This window comes from Musca domestica, unplaced genomic scaffold, assembly GCF_030504385.1.
Source record: "Musca domestica strain aabys unplaced genomic scaffold, Musca_domestica.polishedcontigs.V.1.1 16, whole genome shotgun sequence".
Taxonomy (NCBI): Eukaryota; Metazoa; Arthropoda; class Insecta; order Diptera; family Muscidae; genus Musca; species Musca domestica.
This window is the reverse complement of record NW_026712219.1, coordinates 4192709-4212192: the sequence shown is the minus strand read 5'-3', so window position 1 is coordinate 4212192 and position 19484 is coordinate 4192709. Positions and strand designations below refer to the sequence as shown.

General features: G+C 32.9%; 1 protein-coding gene across 9 annotated transcripts in view; it reads right to left on the bottom strand.

Moving 5' to 3' along the window:
* Positions 1 to 19484, bottom strand: part of LOC101897210 (PDZ and LIM domain protein Zasp) — a 368113-nt gene that overhangs the window by 338032 nt on the left and 10597 nt on the right. For 7 of the 9 annotated variants that reach the window (XM_020034597.2, XM_020034598.2, XM_059120019.1 and 4 more), the window contains exon 1: positions 10167 to 10365. The exons of 1 other annotated variant lie outside the window; for it this stretch is intronic. The gene's annotated coding sequence lies outside the window, so the exon portion shown is untranslated. Of the gene's footprint in view, positions 1 to 10166; positions 10366 to 19484 lie in introns of those variants that run through there. One more of the 9 variants, XM_020034603.2, reaches the window with a different exon arrangement.

Below are 19484 nucleotides of genomic sequence, written 5' to 3'. Positions count from 1 at the left end.
TTATAGTAATCTCTACAGTTATCTGTATTATCTAAAATTTTCATTCCACACCCTTGTAGTTGCTTAGCAATTACCAACTATTCCAATACAATAATCACTATGCAAAAATTAATGGTCCTGATAGGAAAAATATAAATATTACACGAACAAAAAAAAACCCGTCTGCCAGACGGAATAATAGGTCTCGATTTTATTGTTTCATTCGCAGGCATACATTGTTGGAAAACAAATCGATACAAAACAATTATTCATTCCCTGTTTGGATTTTGAAAAGTTGAATCATCATCACTTTTTCAAAAACATTTTGTGTCGATTTTGGTTTATTTTTTTAAATGAGGCATGAGTATGAATTTCCAATTCGATGGACACATCCTTTTTGGTATTTTTTATTTCTTATTTCCGTTTTTTAGGAAATTGTTTGGCAATTATTTATTTGTTTGTCTTAAAAAAAAAAACAATACAATTACAGTGGAACACCGAGGCATGACATGGGAGGCAAACCCAGTTTATATAGATATTTAAACCTCATAATAACATCAATACTTCGGCTTTTTAATGAGTTCTTAATAGCCCGGCACCACTGTTTGTATTTGCACAAAACTCAGCCAGTAATATTTTATTATTATCAGTTTGAGTAATAACAATTACTGAGCATTTTTATGAGTTATTTTATATGGAGATATTTATTTTCCTCTTTGCTTAACTAAGGATGGGGTCATTATGTTAATGCTTTTCAGTCTCATCTAAATGAAAGGAAACAGCGGAAGATAAGAACAAAGCAAGCAAGCAAGCAAATTGGTGCTATCTACGGTCATGGCTAATTAAATTGATTAAATGGAACGAAATTCTTTTCCAAAACATCACTTGGAAATAACAAAATTCGAAATAATCGTCCATAAAAAAGAATAAGAAATGCCAAGTAATTATTTATATTCCGAAAGAAAAAAATATATTTTTTTAAGACCTGCATCATAAAATGCGGTATATGAAGTCTTCCCTGCCATTTGTAACTACTAAAATAATTAACTTAGATTCCATATAGTATATATTCTTGATCAGCAAAAAAGTTCTATGCCTATTCAGACATGTACCTTGGTATGTTGAGGAGAAATATTTTTATTACCGAAACAGTTTGATTCTGTTCAAATGTATTTTAAGTCTGCAGAAGGTCTGTATTGGAAATGGGTCAAATACACCGACGTAGCCAGAGTGGGGACCCGGGTGCCCTCCGCCCGAAATATTTTCAAAATTCATTTATGTCTACGTTGGTGGTCAAATTGATCCAAGTTTTGGCATAAATCTCATAAAAAAAGGTAACGCTCGGTTTAAGGTATTTAACGTGTTTTAACTATTTTCTTCAACTGTATTGGCTATATTTTATCATTTTGTTATACCAGAAGATAGTAATGACATAAGTCCCATAAAGTATTTCCGAAAGACTTTGAGAGCTTTCAAGCCCCAAGACGAAATCTATACCTAATGTGATGTAGTTTGATTTTTTGGAATTTTAAGTTCAAATAAAAATGCTCGGTTATTGCTCTGTTGGTCCTTGAGAAATAATTTTTAAAAATTAGTTTCTTTTTTGTTTTTTGCGAAAAAGTTGCAAAAAATCTGAAATAACTGGTCAAAAACCAATTTTATGCCGAAAAAAAGTGAGTGCATTAGTTTTTATTACATTCTCGGCCCTTAAAAAAATACCACAGAAAAATTTAGTCAAATATCCACGATTAGTCCCTAAACTGGTCGGTTAATCCCTAAAACAATGCCGGTACCGTGGTTTCTGTTTAGAAATCATTTTGGTCCACAATTATGTCTAAAAGCCCTCAGACATAGTTTTTTACATCATTTCTAGAGACTTTCTATAGGCCTGGATTAAGAAAAAGAATTAAAGGTTTCTCAAAGGTCTCCGGGCGTGAATGTTTTAAATTATTTCTTCAATCCTTCTCGAATGACACAGGGCGTGACTTTGTTACACAAATTGGAATCCCCTTAAAGAACTCAAGGCCTGGATTTTTAATAAGAATTTTTAATTCAAAGGACTCAGGGCGTGGATTTTTAAATAGCATTTAAAGCTTTCTCAACGGACTCAAGGCCTAAAATTTCTGAAGAAGTTTTGAAAGCCTTTTCAAAGAACTCAGGTCGGGGACTTTCTAATAGACCTTTAAAGGTCTCAAGACCAATATTTTTGAGAATTTGTGAAGTCGTTTCAAAGGACTCAGATCGTGGGTTTCTCGAAGAATTTTTTAACGCTCCTTAAAGACTCAAAGCTTGGAATTTTAAAGGATTTGCGAAGGTTTCTCAAATGACTTAAATAAGCCTTTTTGAAGCCTTCACAAATAACTAATGGCGGGGATATTTTAAGATTTGTGATGCCCCTTTAAAGGTCTCAAAACCTGGATATTTAAAAAAAATTGAAGTCGTGTTAAAGGACTCGGGTCATGGGTTTATTTAAGAATTTTTTAAGGTCTCATCAAACTCAAAGTCTGGACTTTTAAATGAAGGTTATTCAAATCACTTGAAGTAGACTTTTTAAAACCTTCTCAAATGACTCAAGGCGTTGATTTTTTGCGAGGCCCATTTAAAGGTATCAAGATCTGGATTTTTTAAAAATTTGTCGTGGGTTTCTTAAAGATTTCTTAAGACTCCTTAAAGATTTAAAGCCTGGACTTATGTAGCCTTTTTGAAGTCTTTCCAATTCTTGATGGGCATAAAATTCTATGTCGATTTATCAATTTCCGTCCGTCTGTCCGTCAGTGGAAATCACTCTAGCTTCCGAACGAAATGAAGTAGGTTGATAAAATTTTACTCAAATGTGTATTATGTCTGCAGGACTTTTGGTATTGAAAATGGGTCATGTAGGTCCACGTCTTCGTATAGCCCCCATATAACGGTACCTCCCGATATTCGATATTTTGATGAGTTTAGCAACATTATTTCCCGGAACTATTTCAAATTTGGTATTTGAAGTTCGTAACAGATACTACAGCATAAAACAGAAAATGAGCCATGTAGGTCCACGTCTCCGTATAGCCTCCATATAACGGCATATTCGGTATTTTGATGATTTTAGCGATATTATTTACCGGAATTGTCTCAATTTTGGTTTTGGGTTTCATATTGAATACTACAGGTTATGACAGAAAATAGTCTATGCATATATTCGGTATTTTGATGATTTAAGCTAAATTATAAAAAGATTTTTTTTCAAGTTTCGCATTTGAATATTGTAATAGCGTGTGACAAAAGTTGGCTATGCAGGTGCACGTCGTCGTATAGACGCTAATATACTACTACATTTGGTATTTTTAAGATTTTAACAGAATTTTTAACGGATTTTATTTTATTTATTTATTTATTTTTTTTTTTTTTGAAAATTGTTAAATTTGTACCAAATGGTGGAGGGTATTCAAGGTTCGGCCCGGCCAAACTAATAGCTTTTCTACTTGCTTTAATTCTAAAAATATAAGTTTATTTGCCTGTTGATCCTTGACATTTTTTGCAAATGCAAAAAACTTTTATAAAAATCGAAATTTTTGGCTGTTAGTCCCTACAAAAATGTGTTAAATCTAGATTTTATATTTTTCGGGTATTTAATTGGACATTGTCTGCTGGCCAGTTACTCAAGTGTTCCTTGATAATAAAAAAAAACCTATTATTTTTTCTGGTGATACTTGAAAAAATTTCGTTAAAACAGCCCCATTTATATATCCTGATGAAAAATTTCGTTAAAACAATATCGTAAAATCTCACATCATTCTCGAAATGAGAATGTGAAACTAAAATAAACTCAAAAAATCACTTATATCGTGGATGAGGACACAACAAACAAACCACTACAAAATAAATGAACAAATTACAAGAGACATGAGTTTCTCAAGAAATTCGTTAACATGAAACCCGAAAAAAACACTTATATGTGTGTGTATGTGAGTGTGAAGAAGAAAAACGTTTAAGAAATTGCTGCTAAAGACAGCAGGCGAAAAAAATTGCAAATTAATTAGAAAATGGCCAAAGAGTAAAAGAACGCCAACAGATTTAATGTCTTTGGTTACACACAGTTGTGGTGGGGCCGATTTCGGTATTCTGTTTGGCTGGCTGACTGTCTGACGCTTTGCCCACACCATGAAAAAAATGTTTTTTTTTTTTTTTTTTGGTGGAGCTGAAATGTGAAATAATCGCACAGCCCAAAAAGAATGAATTGATATTTTGCCGCAAAAGAAGTGAAAAAAAAAACGAAGAAAAAGAATATTACGTCTGGCTGCCTGAGTGGGTTAGCGGAACAGTTGTGAAACCTCACACACACACTCCGACAGCATGCATAATTCGTGGGAGAAGTTTGGGGGAAAATTTAAAATAAGAGCGTCAAGATATTAAATTTATGGCATTTTAAAAATATAAATGATTTTTTTGAAGATTCATCTTCACACATTGCACGATCATTGTCTTTGCCAAGAGGGAAAAAGAGAGTGGCCAACACCAAAATCTTTAGAAAATGATATAATATTCTAAAATATCACCCGCCTCTCTGATGGTCTTATGATGGAAAATATTTTGTTGTTTATGATCGTTAGGAGAGGAATTGTTTTTGGTTTGTTTAGTTTTTTTTTGTTTGCTCTAGGTATCTTGACGTGGTTTTAGTATCAGCAGATAGCAGCCGCTCTAGATAAATTTAGCATATCTAATTTTTTTTGTGTGCGCTAAGTGGCTAACAACAGCAAAAGCATCATCGTATCGTATTGAAGAACGTACGTACTTTCGCAATTTGTCTCACCAAAAAATGTTCGATAAGAAAAACTGCCAAAAAATATATATCTGTTGAAAATGAAAATATACTCGGCAATGATGTACAGTCTGTGGCACGCTGCTTGTTGGCAAGGCTTTGCTTTATTTTGAAAATATTGGAATGCGACAGGAAATGATAAAGTGCAGATATTTTTTTCTATTTTTTGTTTGTGGTGACATTGCCAAGCGTTGGTGACAGTCAGTCAAAATGTTATTTGAGTTATTTATTTATTTTGAAAATAAATGATAATGAATGAAGTGAGATGCATGTGGACAATGGTCATAATTTAAGAAGAACAAGTTAAAAGGTATCAGTCGGTTTTGCCGATAGATGTATACCCTCAGCCAATGTTCCATTATTTAAATAAATTTTGACTTCTGTTATGATAATTCAAATTGCTGACCCTCTATGAAGTAGGTTCCGAAGGTATGGACCAATATTGTCCATTTCGTATCGGACCTAACTAAATGTGATATAAATATTGAGGCGTGCTAGGTTTGAACTATATCGACTACTTTCTTCACATATGTGAATTTTTTTTTTTTTAAATGTTAGAATGTGCGTGAGTTGTAAGATATAGTCGACCGAAGTATTCCGTTTTCTTATAATACAGATAAAAATATCGGTATGGGCAAATTACAAGAAAATCCAACTTTTATATCCAATTTTATGCGAAATCATAAATTTTATATTTATCTCAGGTTCCCGGTTGAGGGAAATATTTAGATATAACAAGTTGTAAAGAATCGCTGACTTGTTTCGCAAGTTTTGACAGATAAGAGTATTAAAAATTGTGACCCTTTGTGGGTGACGTACCAGAATGGGTTCGCAGATATATATATATCATCTCCACACCAGATCTTGTTTTACCAAAATTATATAATTATTCAAAAAATTGACCCTTTGTGAGGGAACCACTTGATGGAGTGGATATTGTCCATTTTTGCAACTGACCGAGAACTCAGGCAAATATTAGGATTTACAAAGTTGGAGCAAAATCGGATTATCGTTTCTCTTTCTGTGCAGAAAAAATATTATTTTAAAGATTTTATTGTACATAGCTTGAGCTGATTATTGAAAATGTTGAGCTTTTGTACCAGGAGAAGATCACCGGCATTGTCTATTTTTTATTTATTATTGAATTTTTTAATTCGATTTCTGTGAGGCACAAAATGTCATTTTTGGGGTACGAGAAGGGGATGATAAGTTTAGACGAAATTGGTTACTACTTTCGAGAGTTGCCGTGCGAACCAGACATACAGACTTATGTATGTACATCCTCTGAAGATGTTGGGCGCCACACAAACACAATGCAAACAATTGAAAACCAGTAAAGAAAGTCTTAAAGTCGGGCGGGCCGACTTTATGATACCCTACACCACTTTGCTAATTTAGCCGAGCTCCGCATAACAATTAAAAGTCTTTGTGGGCGAATTCAATCATACACGCTGTAATTATAATTATAATTAAAAGTTCAAAGGATTAAAGATGCCGAAGCATTTGCAACTTTTAAATTCGGACTTGTATTGCCCATTTGGTGCACAATTAATTTGAAATCGGATAAAGATATATATGGGAGCTATATCCAAATCGGAACCGATCTCGATAAAATTTGGCAAAGATATTTCTGAGCTGTATTTGATATATTTCCCTGAATATCGTTGTTACGGAGTGCATATTTCGGTTGTGGCTAATAAATATAACAAATCAGATGAACAGTATCCATGGAAGCTATAGCTATATCTGAACCGATCTTCACCAAATTTAACATACTAGCTTCTAGACTCAATTCGGTCGTAAGTGCCAAATTCCATCCCATTTGGAAAATATTAGACGTTTGATGCACAATAAAAATAAATGGGACAAAGTTATTTATGTGAGCTATATCCAAATCTAAACCGATTCCGATAAAATTTAGCAAATGTATTTCTGAGCTGTATATGATATATTTCCCTGAATATCGTTGTTACAGAGTTCATATTACGAATACGGAGGACAAAATAACTAATAGGATGAACAATATATATGGGAGCTATAGCTATATCTGAACTGATTTCGATCAATTTTGAAATACTTATTTGCAGCCCTAATTTGGGCAAAATTCCATACTATTCGGGCTGATATTACACGTTTGGTGCACAATAAATCTAAATTTTAACCGATTATCTCCAATTTCAATAGGGTTCGTCCCTGGGCCAAACAAATGTTGTTTGGAAAATTTCATCTCAATCGGACAATTAATGCGACCTGCATTTTGTTCACAAGAATACATGGACAGACGGACTGACATGCATAAATCAACTCAGAAAGTGATTCTATGCAGATCCTCAAAAATAACTTTGGGTCTATCTCGTTTCCTTTTGCCTGTCGCAAACAAATGCACAAAGACATAATACCCTGACCACATTGTGGTGTAGGGTATAATGAAATAAAAGTGTACCTAAGTCCAAATAAATTTGAAGTTAGAAGTTAAATCATTATAAATCCAATTTCAAAAGCGGAAAACATGATGACCATTATTCAAATCAAATTTCAGTCAATCAGAAGCTTTTTCTCGTGTACATTTGTCTAGTAAAAAGTGGTTCGTGAATTGGAACTAGAAAATTGTAAAAACCATAAATATGGCATATGACTGCAGGTTCTAGAACAGAGTTATTAATTGCTGGGTCCCGGTCCCCTTCCACTTTTTGAAAATACCAAAAAAGGGTTACGCTACGATTACCAAGCTAGACTTGGTATGAAAGGAGGAGTTGAACAAGATAAAAAAATATTTTTGAGAGTGATTACTCTAAAGGGACAATATAGGGCACTATCTAAGGGACTCTTTTTGGCAACACTTCTTGAAACTAAACCGTATTATACTCTATCTGAAAACTTTGCTCTGCTAATTTTACGAAAGTTTAGTTGGTCTCTCTTTGTAAACAAACCAAATAATTAAAAACAATTTTCTTGTGAACGAAAAAATAGATCAATAAATACAGACACACACACATGTTTTAAAAATGCCGGCCCACCATCTCCAAGAATGTAGTACACATCAGAAAATTGCATGAGAATGTAGGAGGAAAAGAATCAGAGCAGGGTAGGAAGAGAAAATATATCGTGTGAGTATGGCAAAATCATAACAATTTCTTTCTAGGTATCTAGTTCCTGTTGAATGGGAAGGGTGAAATGGCGAAACAAACTGAAAATCTAGCTGTGTTTATCTCTCAAGATCGAGAGAAGGTACACCGAGCAAACACATGCCCATCGCCATCATCATCATTATGTATTGGCGATTAGAACATGTGCAGATTCGTACAACCATTCAGCGTTGGCCAACAACTCTTACGACAGAATCGGCCAACACGACACAGCGACAACGAAACGACAAGAAAAATGAAAAAAAAAAAATGTGAATCAAACAGTGGAGAAGATAAAATGCGCCAGAAGCTAGTTTCTTTGTAGGTATGTTGAGCAAAAATATTTTCTAAAAATATCATCACCTTGAAATGTTTTCGTACGGTTGGCGTATTAGACGAAAAACCAACAACAAACCGAGAAAAATGAAAATTTAGAACTTTTATAAGTTTTGTGAGTTGTTGTTGTTGTTGTTTTTTTATTTCAAAATGAAATCTGTATTAATAATTTTCTTGTTGTTGTGTAAGGTGGCAATAGTTTTTTTTTTTTCTTTTCTTCTATTGAGTAAGGAGGGAATCTGATCGCAAAGTTTAGAGTTGTTCAGTTCTCCAGAAGCCTAGGAGAGCAAAAAAATTAAAGCAAACAACAACAAGTGGGAATATGACGACATAGAAAATAGCAAAACTAGTGGCATTTTCGATTTTGTGGGCCAATGAGTGGCGCTGGCAAAATAATTTCATGTGTGGGCGGGTGGTTGGTTGCATGGTTGGCTGTTTAAAAAAAGATCGAATTAATTTTATTTGATTATTCACACCACGATGATGGCAAACAAAAACAATTCAAAGAAAAGGAAAACTTTTTAGCACTATTTGGCGCACGTTTGATTTTTTTGTTCGAACAAACGAAAAAACAAATCATTGGAAATTGAACTATGATTTGGTTTCGTAACCACATAACCTTCAAAATAATTTCCAATCAATTTTTTTAATATATTCTTTTTTTAATTTTTAATATATTTCATTTCATTTTAATAAGTTTAAAAAAAATTTAAGTCCCAAAGTTAAAGTTAATCACAAATTATTATTAAGAATTGTATATATTTTTAAAATAATTAATTTTCAGAATTTTCGTAAAATAAAAAAAATAATTTTTTTATATAAAATCCTGGTAAAATGTTTTATGGCTTAAAGTTTTTTTTTTTTAATTTCCCAAGAGTCGTATAATTTAAAAAAAATAAATAAAAAAAATTTGATCCTTTCCAAGTGGCAATAAAAAAAATTTTTTTGACATTTTCAATGCATAACAACCCCATTTAAATTTATTTAGAAAAAATATTTTTTAATGTTATTTCTGTTTATATAGTTTAGTCTAGTTTTTTTTTATTTTTGAAAGAATGTTTTTTTTGGAATTTATTTATTTTTAATTTTCTTGTTTCTTTTTTAAAAAAAAAACTATCAGAAGTAAATTGAAAATATATGTTTTCTTTTAATATTCGTGTATATTGGTTCACAAAAAATAAAAATATTTTTTTTACAAACTAATTTTTTTGTCACAAAAATTATTTTTTTTATTTTAAATATTAACAGAATAAAATGAAAAAATATATAATATATTCAGATCATTAGGCTTGTCTCGAATGAAAAATAAACACATGAATCCTGAACATATGATCTCCGCCTTAAGGCAAAATTAAAAAAAAATTACTTTTATTTTATTTTTATTTATTCGCAAATATTTAAAATTTATTTATTCATTTTTCACAAAAAAAAAAAATTATTAGGTCCTGCTCTCAAAACTATTATGCATTAAATTCAGCAGGAAATTAAAAAATATATATTTTTTATAATTATCCATATTTTGCTGTTTTTAACTTTTTAAGTTTTAGATACAAATTAAATAATATTATTCATTTTAGATTTTTTTTTTTTGTTCTTGGTTTCATATTTAAAAAAATATTTATTTATTTATTTCACAAATATTTTTTTTTATGAAAAATATTTTTATTTATTTATTTGTTCGCATTTTATTGTATTTTTTTTTTTGGTTTTTTTAAAGATATTTTTATTTTTTATATATTTATTTTCTTATTTTGTTCCTCCATTTTTTATTTTTTTTTCTGGCCTTTTTTTTTGTTCGTAATTTTTTATTTATTACTGCATAATTTTTTATTCCATTTTATTTTATTTTCTTCTCTTCATTATTTTTCAAACTTCACTTTTCAATTTTACATAACTACAAAAAATAGTAACAAAATTTTACTAACTTTTTTTTTGTCGTGACAGCGATCGAATCGGATTTGAATTGAAGCGAAAAGGAGTCTTTCGAGTTCTTCGTAAATTCTTGCGGTTCTACTCTGAATTGAAAGAATTTTTGTTCTTTCTCGTTTGTTGTTAGTTTTTTGTTTTCTGTTCAAAAGCGACGTTAACTAAGCGACGATTTTCTCTCAACTAAAGGAAATTCATGAAAATTGGGTAAAACAATTTTTCGAAAAAAAAAAGAAAAGAAAAACGCACATACAGACAACCAGACACAAATGGCCAGACTACCTACACATGCAGTGAGGAAAAAAGAAGGAAAGAAACAGACAGACACCAAAAGTATAGCGCGCCAAGCAAAATGATTGAGAAAAACCAAATGAGAACGGGAAAAGCCAAAGTTTTCTCGCCTCGCAGAGTATTCTAATTTTCCGATTCTCTGCCATTTGTACATTTTGCATTGAATTGCTTGCTGGCTGCCGTTTTCGAACACACATTTCAATTTTCAATTCAAAAAACGGCCACAAAACTACAAAATTTCGAATATGGATGTTTTTGAGGAGATTTTTCGTTTTTGGCTTTTGGCCATTTTCGAAATTTCCCAATTGCATACACGCACGCACATACAGACGACACATGAATGGGTGTGTGTGTACTTAAGTTTTCTTTGATTTTTTTTTTTAATTCTTTCATTGAGCTTTTTTGTTTGTTTATTTATTTATCTTACACTATTTTTTCAATCTTTTATTTTCTTAAAAAAACAACGCACACCGTTTTTATAGACTTTTCTTTTAGAACATATTTTCACCCTGCACTTGTTTGTTTACACAATTCCTTTCGTTTTTCTGGCTGGCTGAAGTTAAATGTGTTTCTGATTGTTTTCCACATTTTCGAAAATGTCATCCGGAAATGTGTGCGCGGTGTTTTGTTTACACTTTCTCTGCGAACTATTTCGAAATCGAGGTCTAGACAACAACACTGAAAGACATCAATCACAGAGTTAAAACAAAAAAAACAAACAAAAAACGCATCACATCAGGAAGTTTTATTCTAAATTAAAGTGCCGGCTAAACAAAACAAAAACACAACTCATCGACATTAGCCACATTAGAATAACATTCTCTAGCCGTGATACTCATCGTGGTAACCAAAAATAAACTTGTACCAAATAAATCTTACAAATCAATAGAACAAACGATCGATCGATTAATGCCACGAGAATTGTGGCGAGAGATGTTTGCAGCAACATTGGACGTTGTAAACATTTCGGCATTAGATATTTGAATTTCAAAGTTAATACGAGGAGATCAAAACTCGTAGTTAAAATAAATCAATCGACGAGTCCATAAAATGTTTTCAAAAGCTAAAAAAGTTGAAGATCCAAAGGTTAAAAAGAAACAATCAATCTGCAATGCAATTAATTTTTGGAGAACAACGAAGGAAATTTACAAAGGAAATCGGCAAAGTAAATAGAGCAGGAGGAGCACAAATAAATAATTTCTAATTTTAATGGGTTACCGAGTTTCACCAAATTGACGAAACCCGTTTTGAAAAGAAGGATTGGCAAGTCAGTGAAACAAGACCAAAATTTCTTATTTCAATTCATTCAATTATTTATAATATTTTACGTGACTTCAAATACGTACCCATGGTAGAATTAAGAGAATAAAGTCATCTAATGATATGTTAACAACTTTTTCAAAATTATTAATTTGACAACAAGTTTAATAAAAATCAGAGATGGGTACCTATTTTCTTTGCAGTGACATTTTACATGGTAAATTACAGAAAATGCAGAGATGGATATTCTCATTTCAAATGACTTTACTTTCTTAATTTTACCATAGTTGTCATAATGAAATAAGCCTTTTATTATACGCTACAACACTCGGAGCACAGATTTGCAAATTTCCAGTCGGGGTGAAATTAGCTTGCAAGCAGGATTTCTCGAAGCGTGGGAGATTTTTACGGAGTCTACTCTTCACTGTTTTGTTTTCTCACTCTCTTTGATTGACTTTTGTCTGCTCCCAGGAGCGCACTCTCTCGGATTCGAGTGAGTATTACTCTTTGTACAAATTCGAGCGAGGTTTTCGAAAGCCTGATAACACTATGTTTTGGTGGTATTATAAGTTTAATTGGGCCAAAAAGTTTGTAACACAGAAAAATATTTGTCCTAGACCCATGAGCTGAGCTGAGTCGATCTTGCTTTGCATATCCTTCTGTCTGTCCATGTTAATTTGTAATCACGCTACAAGTCGCAATTATGGACCAACCTTCTGAAATTTTGCAGGGAGTTAAGACAATAGAAACCAATAGTGATCTCAATATCCAATTTCAGAATCTCAGCTCTATCCATTCACATAATACCGAATTTAGTGACATTTAGCATCCAAAACAATCTACATTTCTCGCCCTCCCAGACACCTGTTCTCTCCAGAACAGTGATCCAAAATTAGTGGCATTAGTACTTTTGAAGCAATTATAGTACGCATTTGCAAAACAACCACCAGATACCAACAGTGCACATTTCCAAAATCACGTCCATATGTCCAGGCTACACATGAACATCGACCCTAACACTAAATTTCAGATTTCAAGCACTATATGGTCACCCAATAATTGTACCAAATATAGTACTTTTTAGTATTTTTCGTGCACTTTCAGTACACATTTCTAAAACCACCTCTTTATCACAAACCAACTAATAAGAGGGAACCCAACAAAAAATTTCAAAATTTCCACTTCATTCATTTCAAAATGTTTCAAATGAAGTACGATTTAGACACTTCGCACACTTTTCCAAAATCACCGAATTTAAATTTTTTGTCGCTGTCAGTTCACATAATACCAAATGGTACCATTTTACAAGTTTAGTACAATTTTAGAACTTTTCGTAAAGTTCGATCTTCCAAAACCCCTTTGGCGGATCTATCTTGCTCCCCATCATTGATCAAATTTCAGAATTTACAAGCGTACAAAAGCATTTTGTTGAAAATTTTCCAGAAAAAAGTTATTCGTGATGGAATTTAAGCGTGATAGTGCGACTACTTTGAGCTCGGGGTAAAGCCATTGAAATTCCAAAAAGTGCAAGAACTTACACCGCAACAGAAAGAAAATTTACTCAATAGAGCTAAAGAGTTGCTTCGCTTGGCCGAAAGTGGTGAACTGTCGAATTTGGTTTTCTATTTTTGTTTTTTTTTTTTTTCAAAATGATCGTGTTAACTTGCTGAAAATGTGCACCTTCGGTTGGCCACCAGAACTCAAGCGACGGCCAAGGAGATAGTGTAGGCCGCCATAACAGCCGATGGTCTCTTAAAATATTCTGGAGGGTGTATTAAACCCTTGGGTACCCAAACCTTTTGGCCGCAGACCTTGGACATGCCAACAGGACACAGCACCATTGCAATCAGCACGCGCCACCCAAGAATGACTACAAAATGAGGTTCCTCGCTTCATTTCCAAAGCACAATGGTCACCAAAATCTCCGGATACCAATCCGTTGGGCTATTGTGTCTGGAGTATTTTGGAAAGCAAGGTTGGCACTAAAAAATACCAAAGTGTCGTCGATCACCTCAAGCAACATTTTTACTTTTATTCAATAAAATTTTAAAGAAAAATGTAAAAATGATGGCGTTTGAGTTTGTTTCCTTTTTATACCCTACACCATATTGAGGTAAGGGTATTATGTCTTTGTGCATTTGTTTGTAACATGGAGAAGGGAGCGAGATAGACCCATAGTTACTTTTGAGGATCTCCATAAAATCACTTTCTGAGTTGATTTATGCGTGTCACTCCGTCTATCCGTCCGTCCGTCTATCTATGAATTCTTGTGAACAAAATGCAGGTTGCATTTATTATCCGATTGAGATGAAATTTTCCAAACAACATTTGTTTGGCCCAAGGACGAACCCTATTGAAATTGCAGATAATCGGTAAAAATTTAGATATAGCTCCCATATATATCTTTGTCCGATTTGCCTTTTATGGTGCACCAAACATGTAATATCAGCCCGAATATTGTGGAATTTTGCACATACAACCAAATTAGGGCTGAAAATAAGTATACCGAATTTGATCGAAATCGGTTCAGATATAGCTATAGCTCCCATATATATTGCTCATCCGATTTGTTGTATTTGTTACCCACAGCCGTAATATGCACTCCGTAACAACGATATTCAGGGAAATATATCAAATACAGCTCAGATATATCTTTGCCAAATTTTATCGAGATCGGTTATAGATAGGATATAGCTCTCATACATATTTTTTCCGATTTCAATTTAATTGTGCACCAAATGGGCAATACAAGTCCGAATTTAAAATGCTTCGGCATATTTAGTCCTTTAGACTTTAAATTATAATTATAATCATAGCGTGTATGATTGAATTCTCCCATAAAAACTTTTAATTGTTATGTGCAGCTCTACTAAATTAGCAAAGTGGTGTAGGGTATCATAAAGTCGGCCTCGCCCGACTTTAGGACTTTCTTTACTGGTTTTTGATCTAACCCTGTAAACAGGGTGATTCGCATTTCCGCAAGTTGAATTTAGAATTTACTTAATTGTACCTCCCGAACGGACACAATTTTCTATAGACACAACTCACATAAAATATGAAAATAAAAATAATTTTCAATATTTCTGACTAAATTAAATGATGTACTTTTGATATATTTATAAACCCCTCATTGTACCTCTCTTACATACGACCAAAAATTATGATTTCCCAATATAGAAAATATTCATGCATTGGACCAACATTAAGTTTGAAGTATCTATGGAAAAAAAAGACAACATCTACTGCTATCGGTGTCATGATGAATTTTTCTATACTTCTGAAGTTTTAAGAAAGATATTTGCCGCTTTAAAAGCAAATACCAAAGAATATAAATGAACGCCTCTCTAGCTTTTAAACTATGTTGAAACCAATTTAAAGGTATTAAAATATTCTATATTGCTTTATTTTCAAAATATTCTTTTATTTTCAAATGAAATAATAAAATATTTTTATTAATTTTTGGGGAAAAAATTAAGCAACACCCCCTGATGTGATCCAAAAAATTATAGATAGAATGCCACACAGTGCATTGCAACATTGTATTTGCCTTCAGAATCATTCGTTATGGCATGGGGTCTCGGCCTATAGCATTTCGTAAATGAAATTGTCATTAATAATGCGTGCTTGCCTTCAGCCAGCCCAGCATTCTTAACATTTTCCTCAAACATAAATCGTTTACGATATGTTGTAAAATGTCGAATACAATAGCTCCCGTACGTGTGTGTGTGTGTTTAGATGAAATGTTTCTTAATTTGATTTTTGTTCACATCGCTGAACTATATTATATTTCAACCTTGGCCCACAAAACGAAAGAAAAAAAATAATTCGCTGTAATTTTTGTCGTTTTCTTCTCTGGGAGACTACGGCAACAACGATTTATTGTTAGAACATGCCGCCGCACAAATTTTCCTCAAAATATCATAATATTGTAAGCGTGTGTGTGTGTGTGCGCATGTATATGTATTCGTTGAGATTTGTTATACCAAATATGTTGCAACATAATTTTCTTGAAAATCCATTGGCAATTTACTCGCCAACAAATGTGATTTGTTGTTGCTTTTTCTCTGATCGAAATTATTTTATACTTTTAACACTTCAAGGTCTTAGATCATTATTAAATTTATTATTTAATTTGGTTTGTGTGTGTGTGTGTCTGTTTTTTGCAACAAAATTCTCTGAATTTATTATGTATATTGAATCGAAAAATTAGGTCAATTGAAAATAATGAATAAATTTGATTGATGACACTTAACATGGTGAGCAATCTTTCGAAGTACTCATTTGAGCTATAGCACATAATTTTTTCAGATGAAGGAAATTATGGAAGTGGAGAATAGAGAATGAGAATTTATCTACCAAAAAAGCGTCCAGCACATTGTGCTCTTTGGTTTTCACCTATTTCAATAAGATTTGTTCTTGCGCCCAATCAATGAATTTTTATACCCTACACCACAAGCTGGTCAGGGTATTATGTCTTTGCGCATTTGTTTGTAACAGGCAAAAGGAAACGAGATAGACCCATAGTTCCTTTTGATGATCTGGATAGAATCACATTCTGAGTCGATTTATGCATGTCCGTCCGTCTGCCTGTCCATGTACTTTTGTAAACAAAGTACATTTCGCATTTATTACCCGATCCAGATGAAATTTTTCACAAATCATTTGTTTGGCCCAAGGACAAACCCTATTGAAATTGGAGATAATCGGTTAAAATTTAGATATAGCTCCCATATATATCTTCGTCCGATTTGCCTTTTATGGTGCACCAAACGTGTAATATCAACCCGAACAGTATGGAATTTTGTACATACAACCAAATTAAGCCTGAAAATAAGTATGCCAAATTTGATCGAAATCGGTTCAGATATAGCTATAGCTCCCATATATATTGTTTATCCGATTTGTTATTTTTGTCCTCCGCAGCCGTAATATACACTCTTTACCAACAATATTTGGGTAATATATCAAATACAGCTCAGACATACATTTGCTAAATTTTATCGAGATCGGCTCAGATTTGGATATAGCGTCCGATTTACCTTTTATTGTGCACCAAATGTCTAATATTTGCCCAAATAGGATAGAATTTGGCACTTACACCCAAATTGAGTCTAGAAGCTAATATGTAAAATTTGCTGAAGATAGGTTCAGGTATAGCTATAGCTCCCAAAAATACTGTGCATCCGATTTGTTATATTTGTTAACCACAGCCATAATATGCACTCCCTAACAACGATATTCAGGGAAATATATCAAATACAGCTCAGAAATAACTTTGATAAATTTTATCGAGATCGGTTCCGATTTGGATATAGCTCCCATTTATATCTTTATCCGATTTCAAATTAATTGTGCACCAAATGGGCAATACAAGTCCGAATTTAAAAGATACAAATGCTTCGGCACATTTAGTCCTTTGAACTTTAAATTATAATTATAATCATAGAGTGTATGATTGAATTCTCCCATAAAAACTTTAAATTGTTATGCGGAGCTCTACAAAATTAGCATAAAGTCGGCCCGCCCGTCTTTAAGACTTTTTTTTACTGGTTTTCAATTGTTTGCATTGTGTTTGGCGCCCAATATCTTCAGAGGATGTACATATTTAAGTCTGTATGTCTGGTTCGCACGGCAACTCTAGAAAGTAGTAACCAATTTCGTCTAAACTTATCATCCCCTTCTGGTACCCCAAAAATAGCACAAAATTAATAACATAATATGACATTATGTGTCTCACAGAAATCGAAAGTAAAAATTCAAAAATGAATAAAAAATCGACAATACCGGTGATCTTCTCCAGGTACAATAATCAGCTCAAGCTCAAGGTCTATCTCGTTGCATTTTGCATGTTACAAACAAATACACAAATCTGTCTGCTGCAGGATATTACCAAAGTTGGAGTGGCTTTTTTTTTCTGACTTACTTGCAGTCGTAATAAAATATGGAGAACACATATTTTAATGATTTCAAAAAACCTTTGGTTTTAATTATGCGAGCGGACAGATAGTTTTAGATCGACTCCAAATGTGCTGAAAAGGTTTTCCTAAAACGAATCTAAAACCGTTTTTTGGATGAAGCATATCTTAACCCGATGTTCTATTGGGTAAAGTTTGTCCGTCTGAAAGGTGTGCTTGTAGGGAGTATTTAATTTATTCCGAACTTAGCACAACATAATATTTTTGTGAAACTTGCGGTCATATCCTTAGCGTTTTGTATTTTAAAATATTGAACCATATATGGGGGAGGTACCAGAAGGAATGGGCCGATCTCTACCATCCTTATAACAGATGCTGTGTTGATAGAAATACTCAGACGTGTCAAGTCTTAGTGGAATCGGAAGTTGATTTCGCAAATATTAAGATTTGTAAAGATCGAGCAAATTCGGATCATTCTTTCTCTTTCTGTGCAGAAAATATATTTATCAGAAGGAGTGGACCGCTGTATTCCATATTAACACTAGATCTTGGTTTTATAAAAGGAATCGTATGTGTGAAATTTGAAGACAATAGGACTATTACTTCACATTTTATAAGAGTTGTAATTATTCAAAATTTTGACCCTTTTGTGGGGAAGGTACTTGATGGAGTGGACCGATAGTGTTCATTTTCGCACTTGACGTAAGGCTGACGCAAATATTAAATTTGGATCATTCTTTCTCTTTCTGTGTAGATAATATATTTTTTGAAAAATGCGACCTTTTGAGGGTGGGGGGGATGTACCAGATGGAGATCTTAGGTCAATAAACGTATTGGGATGTGTGAAATTTAAAGACAATCGGACTCCTTGATCACATTTTTTTTAAAAATTGTAACTATTCCAAATTTTGACCATTTGTGGGAGAGGTACTTGATGGACTGGACCGATATTGTCCATTTTCGTATCGGACCTAACACTGACGCACATATTAGGATTTGCAAAGTTAGAGCAAAATCGGATTATCGATTCTCTTTCTGTGCAGAAAATATATTTTTTGAACATTTCGTCCTTTTGTGTGGGAGGTTCTAGAAGGAGTGGACCGATATTGCCCATCTCCGAAGTCGATCTAAGTTTGACAAAAACATTGCCATGTACCAAGTTTAGACCAAATCGGATTCACCTATTTTGGTTCAGAACCACCCGATTTTCTCACAAATTGAAATTTAGAAAAATAAAAACAACAAAAACAAACAGCAATTTTTTATGTCACGCCAGTGACACTCAATAGTGCACATTAAAATTATTTATGTCATTGGAAATGTTAATGATCCCGAAATATTTATTATTTTCACTTGCCCAAAATTATCAACTCATATACATACATATATACAGTTATTTGTCAATTTTTTTTTTATTGAAAAACAATATTTATGCCCTGATTTGAAGTCATCGACAGAAATAATTATCAATGTTTCGCTTCTGTTTTTTTTTTTTTTATTTCTTGAGACAAATTTTTATGATGTTAATAAAATATTGGCTGTTTGTCGTCTACGGCCAGCGTTTTTAATGGCGTTTCTTCATTGCGTCATTCAACAAGTAGCAAGAACAAGACACACATAAGAAGCAAATCTGCGTCAAGCTTTAACGTTTTTTTGGGAACCAATATCAAATTTCAGGGTCGGGGGAACAACAATTTGCTTTTTTATGTTTGCGATTTAAGAATAGAACATTTTTGCTTGACATTTTGTCAGTTGATATATTGAGGATTCTTTTCAACTTCTTGTTCTCTAATGGCAAAATGGAATGTATCAATCAGGGCTATTATTGATTTGACATATACATAACTAATG